The following is a 15214-nucleotide window of genomic DNA, read 5'->3' on the forward strand; positions in this document are numbered from 1 at the left end:
AATTCTTGGTCTCACCTTGATGCCATCCACAAGATAGAATAGAAAAGGTCTTTATTTTCCTCTCAACAAGCTTTCCATCCAGCACAAATTTTACAAGTAAAATGTTAAAATAAGATAAAAGATAATGAAATAAATACACATAATACTTTGATGCTATTGGTTGCCACAACCCCTTAAGGCCCATGAAGTAGATGAGGTTAAACATAAGATAGATAAATGGCAGAACCTTTTTAAGGTGATGATACCTCGGCAACATTTGAAACTGTGCTGCACAAGATTTAAAATAGGATACAATCATATTATGTACACATTTGAGTATTATCTTCATGATTATTGAAAATCTTACAAAATGTATATTTTTTGTATAGAAATGAAAAGTGTCTGAAAATGAGTGTTGTGTTGACGACCAATGTCAATGTAACCTAAAAGGAGGTTAAGAGTGCACACACACACACACACACACACACACTACACACACTACACACAGGTCCAAACACATCTCTAAGACTGAATCCATCCCCGACTTGTTTTCTTTTGCAACAATCAGCTTCCATCACTTCTGATTGGGGATCATGACTCACTCCAGCCAATGCTGCAATACCTCGACAATCAACTTCAGTTTGTGAGAGTTTGCATCCATCATGAATACATTTCAAGAAGTGAAATGTATTCATGATGTATGCAAACTCTCAAGAAGTGAAATGTATTTAGGCAAAAGTTTTGCCTAAATGCCCAATCTATAAACTTAATCTTCCTGTACGAATACAGGGAGTCGTTGACTTAAGACCATAATTGGTTCAGAGCGATCAGTCGCAAGCCGATTTGTTTGTAAGTCGGCCCATGTTGCATTACCATGAGTAAATTATGCTGCGCCATGATAGTGATAGAAAGTGCGGTCGTGAAGTCAAATTGTCGCAAAGGTTGCAAGTTGACGACTACAAACGTTATACGGCAAAGAGTTATAATTTGCTTGTCTTTTATGGATGGATTAAAGTGGCCGCAGGGATTTAAAAAAAAAATCCATTCTACCTTGTTCCGGTCTGACGAGAGCACACATTTTTTCCTCTCTCTCTCTGTTCCTGCTTGCATTCTTTGTCTCGTCTGTCTGCCTTTTTTTCTTTCTTTCTTTCTTTCCCACGGCGGGCTGAGCTCTTGTTGACTATATCATGGAATTGATTAACTGGTCTCTTAGTGCGATTGATCACATTTTTTCACCCATGCATGGGTCTCCGGGGGGAGCCCACCTGTCCAGACGGGACCTACGCAGCAGGCTACACCATGGATCCCTGGGAGAAATGGAGAGTGGTCTGTCTCACGGTCCTATCTGTAGAGGATGTGGAAGATATTTGGCTGTGGGGCATCTGCTAATTGGGACGGGAGTTTCGAGGGTTTACCGGAAAATCTCCAAGACTGCGGCTTTCAATGTTCTGGATAAATTGACCATGGATCTAAAAGTGCTCTTTGGTGCCTTGGGGATCGTATGTTTTCTCGATCCAGGGAGGGCCGACAGAAACTGGATACCATCTTGCGCTAGCAGGTCGAACTGTATCGCAGATCTCCAGACTTGGTGTTGGCTTGGTTGGACTTAAGTCTCGCCTTGGCACACAAAACAAGGAATAACTGAGGACCATTTGTATATTTGGATTAATCTAAATTCGTTGTTTCGGCTGAATAATGGAATTAGTATTATCCCGTCTTTCTCCCCCCTCCTCCATCACCCCCTGAGAGAGCTCTCCTCGCCGCCAGCCCCTATCTGTCTACCCATAACAATCTCAAGGACATGACTTTGACTTTACACACATGAACTCATAAGAACTCACACGCACACCTCTCTGACTCCACTTAGTGTCACATTGTTTTAGAGCGGACACTTCATAAAACTAGCTTTCATATTCAATAGTAAAGACACTCCATGAATCTCAACTCCCACTAAAAGTGAAATTGGAACATGGCCAGCAATGTTGGTTAAGTTCCAAAACCTGTGAAATACTCATCAAGAGGTCACAGTTTTTCTGACCCAGTTGGAAGACAACATTGTCACTGTAGTCCTTCTTACCACCAGGTAGGGCGAGGATGACAGCTGGATATTTTCACGTAACTGTCTCCAGATCAGGACCTTTATCCAAATTGTAACTTTTGGGGTGGATTGGAAATCTGTTCTTACATCACACCAAAATATTTACTTTCCCTGAGATCTCTCAAAATGAGCCTCCAAAATCTGCATTGACTATGGCACAGGTCAATTAAATACCCAACAATGTATAACGAGCAGCATATGCACAACGGCACACAAGACCAGCTCTTAGTTTTGGGCCCATTGATATTGCATTGCCTCAGAAGGTTGCCGATGTATCATTACCGCTAATGAAGTCATGATATTGAGTGTTCTCTTCTCCTCTTAGATTTAAGCCCCCTGTTTAAGTGGAAGCATCAAGGCTTTGGTTTATAAAATAAAGAGCAGAGACCCAAAACAGTGGGTGCTCGTTCAACACACTGCAAAGAAGAGATTGAATTTACTGGACTGTTTCTTGGAAACTTGTAGACAGATTCTAGCGTAACAAGAAAAGCCCTGTCAGCAACCAAAGGTAGCATAAATGTGTTCCTTAACTTAATATTACCATGCAAACGTGTTTGTTTGATTTTCAGCCTGTATTTAAAAACACACTTACAGAAATACACATATTTTATATATATATATATATATATTGTTTTTTTATTGAGTAGATACAGCTGGTCCTCACTTAACGACAGAGTTACAGTCCGAAGACCCCTTCGGGAAATGTTTTTGTCCTTAAACAAATCCCAGTTAATCGATGAAAATGTTTATATTTGCATACGTGTAGGCCATTTGTACTGTAGATGTGATATATATTGATCCTGGTGTGTGTGTGTATATATTATTTATTTATTTATAGACTGTACATATTGTGTTGGGTATGCCAGGTGATTTTTGTTTATCTGTTTTTTTAACGATCCTTTTCCTTTCGATCCCTGCGTGATTCAGCTGCTTCGTGATTATTATTTTTTTAACCATGATTCTTGATTTGGGGCGGCACGGTGGCTAGTGGTTAGCGCAGTTGCCTCGCAGCAGGGAGGAACCCCCCAACCCACTTCTTATTATTGATCTGTGTGGAGTTTTTATGTTCTCTCCGTGTCATTGTGCAGTTTCCTCCCGCCTCCCTAAACATGCATTTTAAGTTAATTGAAGATGACGAATATATTTATTAGATAGAATGTTAGAGCAGTACAAGTACAGTCAAACAGTAGCATGTATTACAGTACAAGTACAGTCAAACATCCTGTCTAAGAGGAGCATTTCAAAAAAGCCCTTGCGGTCTTGTTTCCGTTGAAATTCCTTAGTACATAAATCATCGACATGTAACAATTCAATACAATTGATTACTTGGAGTGCCAATTTGGACAAGGAGTGGTCTCACAGCGGCGCATGGATGTTTGGACGTAATGATGAACAGTCAAACTTTTGGCACCGTCGTTTCCTCATATTTCTGAGAGGAATCTCTTCTAAAATGGGAGAAGAATAAAAAGAACTACAGTGATCCCTCGTAATAACGCGCTTCATCTTTCGCTGTTTCGTGGATTCTTTTTAATGCAATTTTGCATGTTTTTTTTACAGCGCTTGAACGCGCATTGTGTTCTGCTGTAGCACAGCCACGTCAAATCAGAAGAGAATGGACCTTTCAACAGTAACGATTAACAGTTAACACAACTTGTTATTGATACACACAAAACAGAACAGGCTGAATAAATGTAACAGCTACGTGTCTTTAGATATTTGGGGCTCATTTCATGTTTTAACGCTGTTCGCTAACTTACCAAACATCTGTCCTCTCACACAAACTTCATGACGGAAGGAAATGATGCATCAGGTTGAGGGTTTTGACTGACAGCTCACGTGTCCAATAGCATTCAAGAAAGGGACCAGAAATGTACGTACTCACTCACAACTCCGCAGCCAGTGTCATAATAATCTGTTGTGCTTTTTTGCATGTCGTACAATCGCTTGCCATAACAGTGATTCCTTGTCGCTAAAAACATACTTTTATATTTTTGTAAGTTCGTCGTAACTCCGAATCGTCGTTAAACAAGTCTGTCGTTAAGTGACGCCCGCCTGTACTCAGAAAAAGAACAGATGAATTGTGTTTGGTTGGTTTTTGTTATGTTTCCCTCTTATTGTTTGTGTTGTTCGCTGAGGTTTGTCACTGGTGTGGTATTTGGTGCAGAGCTAATGTTGCAGCAGATATCTTTTAAATAGATTCATAAATCACATTATTTTTTACTATGGTTGTCAGATGTGATGCACACGGGATGCATAAGATTTATTTTACACAATATAAATGGCTAAAAAAGGTTATATTTAATAACAACAACAGCAACAAAGTTGAAGCAAACAAACTGGTTTATTTTATAATTTGTCTTCTACATATTTTTGCGTGCTTTATGACCGTCTGGTGTCTCTCTCCTCAGAGCCAAAGTGGGAATCAACAAAACAAAGAAATCCAATTCAAAACAGATGATTTGCTTTTGACTGTGATAAAAGATGATTCTTCAGATAACAACTCTCTCGAACCCACACAGATTGGGAACTTCACTTCAGTCTAACTCTTTACCTGCGGCACCGTACCTTCAGGTGTTCAAGTGGTACTAGTTTGTACTAGTTTAGCCCCCCCCCCCCCCCCCCTGCTGTACTGTGCTGCTTCCCTACAGTGATTGACATTGTAGAATTGCAGTGAACCTCTTTGTGGATCAGTATTACCTTGTGCTCTTTGTATGGAAATGTTATTTGAGAGGTTTAGTGAACTTAATGGAAAGTAATGAAAATGGAAAATTAAAATTGTGGAAGTTTAGACTCAACTCACTCAGATGGTGTAAGTCAGTGTGTGAGAAATGCTTTATTCATGTTCTAATGCTTTACTATTTGTATTTTATACCTATGACGACTGTGGAAACATTTCGTTGTAGAAACGCACGCGTAAACCTGTTCAGTGTAATACACCCACCCACACACAGAACCTTCTGCCACTACAGACTATGCACAATCCAAGCCCATACACCATGCAACAGTAAGGCTTGACAGCCGTTTATCTCAGAACACACACATGGAACTACACATCTTAAGCTTAACCCTAAATGAGGTAATAAATAAAAGAAGCCTTTTTTTCCCCAGTTTTATAATCTCTTGTTATTTGTAATTAAATCGTGGTCACAGAGACAAACTCCTCAGTTAACTCTAGATTTGTCACATTCTGGGTTGCGTTACAACACAGTTGACCTTTCCGTAAATCACGCCCACACGACTTAGTAGACCAATCATGACACTAAACATCATGTCTGGTCGACAAGTGCGTCCGTACATTTTTGTGGAAAAACACTGCCTCAGATGTACAAACCTGCTGGCGCATTGATTAGCGTGTCATTAGCGAAAATGGTGAAATGTTGTAATCACGGCTGGTGTAACAGCGACGACCTGAATGACTGTAAGGTAGTATCATTTATTCCCTTCCCTAAACCAAAGAGCTGCTATGAGAGATATCTGCATTGGATCAAACATTGAGGAAGACGACGTGACTAGTTTCATTCGTTAATTTTAGTGGTGGGTCTAATTTACTGTGTTGGATCTAATGTGGCTAACCCAGTGGTTCTCAATTATTTTCTGTTACGCCGGCCCCCTGCAGAAAACAAAGACAAAGTTTCGAAATATAGATCAACTTACAACAAAGAATAACTTTATTAACATTGTTTTTAATTTGCCTGAAATTAAAATAAAATTATGAATTAAACTACAAACATTTTTTTGACCAACTGAACCATTTGATACTGAAAAATACAATAAAACAATAAATAAAACGCTAAAGCTCTGCAGCAGGTTTTCCATCTCCGGCTCACAGACAACGGAGGGAAGCAGGAGGGAGAGTGCCAGAACTACATTTATTATGATTATAATTATAATAATATTAGCAATCAGACCATTTTTTTGTTGCCGTTGTGATTGTTAGATTGCTAGATTCATGTGACACTGCTGTGTGTTCGTAAGCTGTTTTCTGGCCTGATTCAAAAGAAAGCAAAACAAAGTGTTATGAAGACATTTTAAAGAGTCCCCAATAAGGCAAGACTGGTGGACGGTGTAATTTAGGCATGAACCCTCACCGAAGCCTGCTGGGCACATTGTTATTATACACAGCAGGGTTTTTTCATAATGATATAAGAAGGGTTCAAATTCCTTTGAGAGAAGGAAGTCGCATTAACATATAAATATCTTTGGTTGAATAAATTCATAATATTCCATTATTTTAATATGAACAGTAAATATTTTGTTTACTAGTTTGAAAGAATAATTAGAGCTCCTTTCCAGTATTGATTTGTGTAATATTTGGATGGCTTGATTTGCCTATAGTCATAAATGGAGCTCTAACCACGTGTCTGGCAGGCTTTGGTTTTCACACCGAGTCGTGGCTGTGACTCCAGTCCAGTAATTCAGTGCCTATAATGTATGTGAGGTTGTGCCTCAACTCTGACTCCTGTTCTATAAATAAACTATTTTGACTTGCCTTCTGTTTTCTCATGTCCTGTGTGCTGCCCCCCCCCTGTCACTCGAGCTCTTATTTCATGGGAAACAACAGAGGCAAGATGAGGAAAAATCATAACGGCATATGTTTCCAGGCCTTTCTCTTATGAGGTGTATCTGGGACTGTCGTCAAAAAAATGTCTCCTCATCCATTATGGATGAAGCTGACTTCAAACCTCTCTTCAAACGCTGAGCATGAATGGAGAGAATAATCAATTATATCTATTTCTTGAGTGTGCTTATAAAATAGATATACGGCTGCTCAGTCAGCTGCTTCTACAAGTGAATTTATTCAAACGCTCCCAGAGAGAACAGCTGTTAACACTGTGACGAGAACGATGCTTTTCTAGATGGTCGCAAAAATGCAGTTATGTTGAGAACAACTGGTGAAAAATAAACAACAAATTCTTCTCAGTCTCCACCAAGAACTGAACACGTTTGACATAGGATGAGAACTTATCAGAATTAGAATACTTTATTGATCCCAGTGGGAAATTCGACATCATTATGCCTCGAATCTGATGCATCATATGGACTTCTAAGGGAAACCATGTTGAACATTTTAAAAAGGAAGACACGAAGGGGGCAACTGGTGTGTCCCCACAAACTCCAGAAGAAATCAATCATATCTTTTAAATGTTCTACCGCAACTTGTATTCAGCAGTTAACAAACCCAACCCAGATGATATTGAGGCATTTCTCACAAATTTAAATATTCCTCAATTATCTACTGAATATAAAGATACTTATTTTTCAGGTCAGTAACATACATTTAAACCAAATATACGACCCCACATGAATACAGCAGCAATTAAACTCTGACTGAAGCCAGACAAAGAGCCTTCTCCTCCTTCAAGCTACCGCCCTCTATCACTAATCAACACTGACATCAGAATTATAGCTACGGCGCTCGAATCCAGACGAGAGACAATTTTGTCAGTAATTCACAGCGAACAAACAGGATTCATTAAAGGCCGGCATTCCACCAACAATATCAGCCCTGAACATCGAAGCTGTGCCTGGAGTGTAGGGCGAGATAAGGCACGGTTCTACTTATCAGTGGCCCCTGGAAATGCGCTCTTCCTGCTGGAGGTTTGCCGTGTCACGGAGAACTCACAGGGAGGCCAGCTCTTTCCATCTTTTTTCCCGTTCCCGAAAGCGACAGTCAATACGAGATTACAAACTCCCAATTGGAACCCTGCATGTTCTCTCCAATCTGGCACAACCCTGACGTGGGAACAGAAGGGAATCGCTCAATTCCATCATCTCTTTCATGATAATACGTTTATGTCAGGTACAAAATCTTTCCAAAAATATGAACTCATGAACAATGTATTTAGATTATTAATTTTTTAATTGTTTTAATTTAAACTTAAGCTCAACAGTGACAACGTACAAAACATCAGTCACTGTTAGAGTTCTATGCAATTTTAGTTTTATTGTGATTGTGACCGTCACCTGCCCTCTTGGCAGACTAGCCTATTCATATTTTATTAGTTTTATTTCCTGCTTTCCACCGTAGAGGGCTGTGCACACCGCAGTGAACATACAACATGGACAAACAAAAAGTGATAAATAGACAGTGTTCTGAGGAGAAAGTGCAATGGATTTATTTGTGCTCATTGTTTCTATCCCTTCCATCCAACCAGAACCAAGAATTATCCCAGAACCCCAGGTTCTCATCAGTCTCTAGAGGAAACTCTGGAACATCAAGGTCTCAGGAGATCTGAGGAAGAAAAGGGAGAGCATAGTGAGAGCCACAAACACTAACCCAGCAACCTCCACTGACTCAGAGATCTGTGGGCGGAGTTAACTCTCAGATCGAGTGAAACCAGCAGGCTAATTATATAGTTATGTGATGGTAATAACTGCAAAAATACTATGTTGTGTGTGCTTAGCTAGTTGTAGTAAGCTATTTAGTTGGAAATGGGGGTTACAGAAAGACAAAGCAGGAGAGGACCAATGTTGAAACACATCTGCTGAATCGAGTGAAACCCTTAGCTGTGAAGCAGATGAGATGACAGGGAGGAAGAAAACACCCCCACAGTCTAGGCAGAACCAGCGTCAGATCAAGTCGACTTTAAGGGCAAAGCAATTAAAAATATGAACATTGCTTGCTGTTACTTTCAGCCTGCATGTGTGAACTGTGTGAAATTAAAGGGCAGATTTCAAATGTGAGCCTTCGTGGAACGATCCCAGGAGATGTGTTGTCAGGGGCTTTATGCTCCTGGTAGGGTCTCCCATGGCAAACATGTCCTGGGTGACGGGCCAGACTAACAGCAGTTCAAAAGCCCATATGAAGAATAAAGAAAATCAATGCTGAACCCAACATTGATTTCATGCAACTGTAATGTAAAACATTCTTTTTTCAAACATAGGGCAGAGAGCCTGTCAGGCTCAAACAGTTCATTTCTCAAAATAACAGTGCAATTATCTTATTTCTTAGTATAATAATCACACAAAAACAAGTCCACATTGGTTATGAACAAACAAGGTTCTAATTAAAGAAAAAGAAACAGTGATGCCACAGAAAGACAACCACAGCAATTTACCGTGTTGCACAAGCAACAGGCAGAACCACGGACAGCAGCGACATCCGTTAAGAAACCCGCAGGACGCACAGAGCAGCAACGGAGGATGGGGAGGCCGGTGAATGGGCCACACACGTCTGCAACCTCCCAGCAAACAGACACGAGCTCACCGGTAAAAGGAGGGCGAACATAACGCACCGGGGGGTCCGGAATAGTAGCCCAACAGAACCCCAAGGCTTGGGGCCCGAGCAAGCCGGACTACTCTTCCACAACATTACCGATCAGCTGATGCAGTGATACCCTGATGCAGCACTTTCATTAAGAGGTGGCATCTAGACACATTTTACTCTCTTTACAACATTTTTAACAATCGAAAACTCAAAAGACATCGTTGAGATAACATTCATTGAATAAAACAATTCTAAAAATGCATACAAAACTCGCATGTTAACATTAATCTTTCATATCATCCGGCGGACCGCAGATTATTATCCCGCGGGCTGCAAGTTTGAGATCCCTGGACAAGGCCTTCTTTATGTAGAGCAACAATTATTTCTTTCAGAGTTTCAGCGAGTTCTTTGCCTTGAGGTGCCATGTTGAACTCGTGTATGAGAGTTTGTGAGGGCGGCAACATCAAATTGAACACACCTGCTGCCCATTCACACCTGAGACTGTGTAACACTAAGGAGTCAGTCACATGACACCAGGGAGGTAAAATGGCTATTTTGGCCCAATTTGGACCTTTTCACTTTGAATTTTTTCACTCATCAATAATTGCATTAATGCATCAATATAAAATCAAAAAAAATAATAATGCTTTCATGTTGCTAAAATTGTATAGTGTAAATGAGGTGCAATGGTGTTGGTAATGCTGCAGACAAAACTCAAAACAGCCCATATTTAAACTTGGAATATTCCATTGAGCCCTATTAGCGTTGAGAAACCAACCACACAAACACAAGGTTTCCATTATGCTGTAGGTAGTGGATATGAGCATTATGTTTTAAAATGCTGCATAACATAGCTATGACTAATATAAGAGTCCCGCAAAAACACATGGGAAGTGTCTTTATCGTAAAGGGAATTTCATCTTTGTGTCATTCCCATTATTCTCACTATTATATTTTATTCTCTTATAAATCTGAAAACAGGTCACACCCAAAGAAAACTGATCTTCATTAAAAATCTTTCTAATTAAAATATACTGAGTCATGACCTATTGCTCCAAATAGTTGTCTACTTCTGCCATCTAGTGGGCAAAGTACAGTTTAATACAGTAAAGTTTTGTCCTGTTCAACAACATGGACAAGCCTCTGAATGTGTAAATGATACTTTTTAAACCGTTGAATTCAGCAGGACAAGTTACAGAACATTGAACTATGTATAACACCATGTAATGCTACGATATATTATTCTATGTGACAGTAAAGTGTATTATTCTACTCGTTAACATATTCAGTGTGCTCTTTAATCACAAAAATGTCATCATGCGAACAAACAAATATTTTTTTTAATATTTATTCAACAATATTCTTACCCCCTGAAATAGAGGAGAGCTTGTTTCATTGGTCAACATAGACTTCATGTTTGTATCTGGAAGGACAAGAATGAGAAAGTGAAGAACTAATAATTTAATAACTTTAAGTTTCAGTGCGGCAGTAAGATGAATGTATCAATTAAGAAACTTAAAACTTCCTCCAAATGAACGAAGGCCAGTTTCACCAAAGCCTAAACCAGTGGCATAGCATCAAGAGTTCTCAGGAAAAGTGAACCTGTATCCTTTCTGGGGTCTCTATGAACTTAATCCACACATTCTCAGCCCCAAGATCCTCACCTACACAAAATGTTATCAAAGATGTTGACAAGCATTGGGCATGATTAAAGAAATAACCAGGATGATGATCTCACACACCCTATATTTATAGGTGACACACAAACATATCAAGCACAAAAAAAAGTAAAGGTGAACTCTACAGTTTATTTCATGGTCTTCTTATGTTATCACTGAATCTGTTTATCACGTATTTGTAGAAACATTTGTCCTGAATACCCATCACTTCTTCATCTCCTCCATTTCCTTCACCAACACGCCCATTGAGGTCTGCTCCAATCAGGACTCTCTCACTGCTAGGATGCTCTGAACCACTTCATCTAAGTCAGTCCAGAACTTCTCCTTCTCCTCTAACCCACCTCCTACCTGTGGAGCGTAAGAACTTCTCCTTCTCCTCTAACTCACCTCCTACCTGTGGAGCGTAAGAACTTCTCCTTCTCCTCTAACTCACCTCCTACCTGTGGAGCGTAAGAACGTCTCCTTCTCCTCTAACTCACCTCCTACCTGTGGAGCGTAAGAACTTCTCCTTCTCCTCTAACTCACCTCCTACCTGTGGAGCGTAAGAACGTCTCCTTCTGCTCTAACTCACCTCCTACCTGTGGAGCGTAAGAACTTCTCCTTCTGCTCTAACTCACCTCCTACCTGTGGAGCGTAAGAACTTCTCCTCCTCCTCTAACTCACCTCCTACCTGTGGAGCGTAAGAACTTCTCCTTCTCCTCTAACTCACCTCCTACCTGTGGAGCGTACCCACTAACAATGTTCAACATGACACCCTTAATCTCCAGCTTTTGTCCATCTGACACTCGGTTCTCCTCTAGAACACTCTGCACCAACTCTTCCTTCAAGGTAACTCCTCCTCCATTCCTCTTTCTGCTCCGTTATAAACAACTTGATTCCTGCTCCTCAGCTTCTAGCCTTGCTTCCTTTCCACCTGGACTCATAACACATCAACCTTTCTCCTCATCATCATGTCCACTGGCTTTTCCCGCCATTGTCCCAACATTTAAAGTCCCTACTCTCAAAACTAAACTCTTCCATTCCCTCTTCTCTCACTGTTGATGCACTGGCCTTCCTCCTCTTCTTTGTCTTTGTCTTCAACCCACAGTAATCCAATTTCCAGCAGCGTCCCGTGGGTTAAAATCGCTGCTGGCAGTAATTTTTAACCCGGATTTTTAACCAATGATTTTCTTTCTCAGTAAAACATTTTTAAAGTTTTATGCAACGGTCTATTTTTCCTCAAATCAACCACAATAAACTCAGTTCCGAGTTGATAATTTTGTGTTTCCTGCAAAGATGAGGGAAAGTAGATGTAAGATCACTGTTTCCTGTTAAGATATAAGTTTTGGTTTCAGAAACACAACCCAGAAAACTGTGGCTTTATTTCTGTTTAGTTAGCTCCGTTCACAAACCAGTCGTTGAGCCAGTTATGATGCATCTCTGATGGCACTGCTGATAATTGTAAAATGTGTGCTCAAAACTCTTCTGCATGACTCACAGATATGAGATAAAACTATCTGAATGTTGCAGGTTCTAATAATGGTCAGTGCAGTGATGGAAAATTACTCATGTGCAAGAGGAGCAGCTAAAATACAAAAAAATAAACACTTGAAAGAGTGTTGTAATAGATAGTAATGTCAGTGTGTCAAGATAATTAAACTTGTCAGCAAATAATTTAATAATTTGGTTCCAGTCTCCAAATAAATAGATTGAAATTAAGAAAAAATAGTAAATTATATATATACATACATACATACTCAGAATTGATTTATTTGCCATTGTCAGTGAAAGGATTCACAAATGTTTATTTTTTCTTGGTGCAATCGTACAACATGAAACATAAGTCCACGATCATCTACACTGTCTTCTGGCTGTTCACCTCCAGGTTGTTGCTGCTGCACCAGGACACCAGCCGGTCTACCTCCCTCACTTTAACGGACTGATGGCTGGAGGTGCAGCAGTTAGTGTACAGGGAGAAGAGCCAGGGAGAAAGTACACAGCGCTGGGGGGGATTCAGAGCTGATAGAGTGTCCGAGACCAGAGTGTCCGAGACCATAGTCTCCAGCCGCACATGCTGCCTCCGGCCTGTTAGGAAGTCAATGATCCACCTGCGGAAGGAGTCGTGTGCATTGAGCTGGTACAGCTTGTCCTGGATCAGTCCCGGGAGGATGGTGTTGCAGTTCTTCTGAGTCGCTTTGGTGCTATTAGATCAGAATGAAAATTCTCACAACTATTAGTTCAACCTCCACAACATTTAGTCATTTGTGCTCATCATAGCAGCACTTTCTCCTTCCTCTGAACAAGTTGCTAATGCTTTTGGACATGTATCAGTTGCTTTCATACAATTATCTGCTGTTTTATAACATTATTATTTGCTTATGTCATGTCAGTCAAAATGAACTATACTTATGGATGCTGAATAGTCGTTCCCAATAAGACTATTCCACAACCCTCTGCATTTATCCGGGCTTGGGACCAGCTCAGGGGAGAAACTACCTGCGCTACCTATGAGGTTGCATTACTCACTACCACCCCGAACTACAGCAATGTGTGTCTTTACTGTAGTTTTAAAATGGTTGTACAAGCAGTGTGTAGTGTTGTCTTGAGCATTTTCAGGTAGTGTCACTGAGTTCTGACCTTTTTTTGCATTGTAAAACACTGAGAGAATAAACTCATCATGAAACCTGAAAAAGCCATTTGACTCTCTTGTTCATAAACGATGGTGTCAAGACCTCTCATTTTGATGACACTGGCAGTTTCACTGACATGAATACTTAGAGCTTCAGACATCAATAAATAATTTTTGTTCTGAAATTTATTGAGGACAATTTGGAGACCAACCAAAATTTTGGTGAATTATTTGTATTTTTTGCATACCGTACATTTTTATATCCTTTCTATGTAAGAACTTCTCAGTAATATTGGTCAATTTGTATTTATCTAATTGTGATATGTCAATCATGGGCATAAACATGGCCACTTTCAATAGCATTAATTTGTTTCTCGTCGGCACACCCTCTGTCATATAAAGCAGACCTGGTGTCGCCGTCTCTTCATAGCTGTGGAGATGATGTGGTTCCTATTCCTCTCTGTGGTTCTTGTTGAATCACTGTTCTTTCTTCAAGGTAAGTGACTATTTACCTTATATTTGCACTCTTTGTCTCAATTAAAACTGGGCAGTGTTTTGAACCCTTGAGATAGAGAAGAGTAAAGTAGTGCTTGCTAGATATTCTTGAAAGATAACTCATGAATAGGAAGGAAATGTGAAAGTGAAATTACTTTTACAGTGAAATCTTTAAAAAAATTAAAAAAAAGACATATTTGGATTGATTAGTTAATTTATTTAATTTATAGAGCTTACAAAAGGAGAATAAAATATGTTTGTTATCAAAATATTTGCTAATTATTTAATATGTAGAATTAATGTTGCCATTTGCTGCAATGTTGATTTTATAATTTGGATTTCTATAAATGAAATGATGCATTTTATATACGTCAATGTCAATTTGAATCTTAAAATAATATATATTAATACATTTTTACAAGTTTTGGAAAATATTGTATTTTAATACAAGATTCCTTGTCATCACTTACGGATGAAATCAGTTAGTCAGTACTAAACAATTTAGAAAACATACCAGACTTTGTCAAAGCTGTCTTTCAATAACATATATAACAAATTAAATATATAATTGAATGTACTGTATTTTTCTTTTTTTTTTTGGATGATGATTTTTTTTTGTTTTACAATTTAGCAGGTTTAGATTCTTTTATTTGCTTTTAAACCTGTAAATGATCTTGCCGCTGCCGACTGCTGTGAGCTTCTTCAGCGCCCTGCTCTTACTCAACAACTAAGGTCAGCTGACCAGCTGCTGCTGGAGGTTCGGAAGTCTTGGCGGAAGCTCAGAGGAGATTGTACGCGGGCTGTTTTTAAAACTGCTCTGAAGACTAATTTTTACTCTCAACACGGCATGAGACATTTGGTCTTGTTATTATTTATTTATTTATCTATTGTCTTTTTAATGGTTTTTATTATTATTTTATTATTTGCTTCATGTTTTTATGTTTAGTTTCTTGCTTATTTGTGTTTGTTAGAATTATTTATGTACAGAATATTGTTTCAGCTCGTGGTTGTTTAAGTGCTTTATGAATAAAGTTGACTTGAGCGTTCAGGTTGCAATTTAAAATAATGAAATAATAACTATGATTACTACTCTCTCACCTTTATTTGTAGTAATCTTTGAATACTTGTACAATTACTTTTAATATATA

Source organism: Brachionichthys hirsutus, unplaced genomic scaffold (genome assembly GCF_040956055.1).
Source record: "Brachionichthys hirsutus isolate HB-005 unplaced genomic scaffold, CSIRO-AGI_Bhir_v1 contig_1062, whole genome shotgun sequence".
Lineage (NCBI taxonomy): Eukaryota > Metazoa > Chordata > Actinopteri > Lophiiformes > Brachionichthyidae > Brachionichthys > Brachionichthys hirsutus.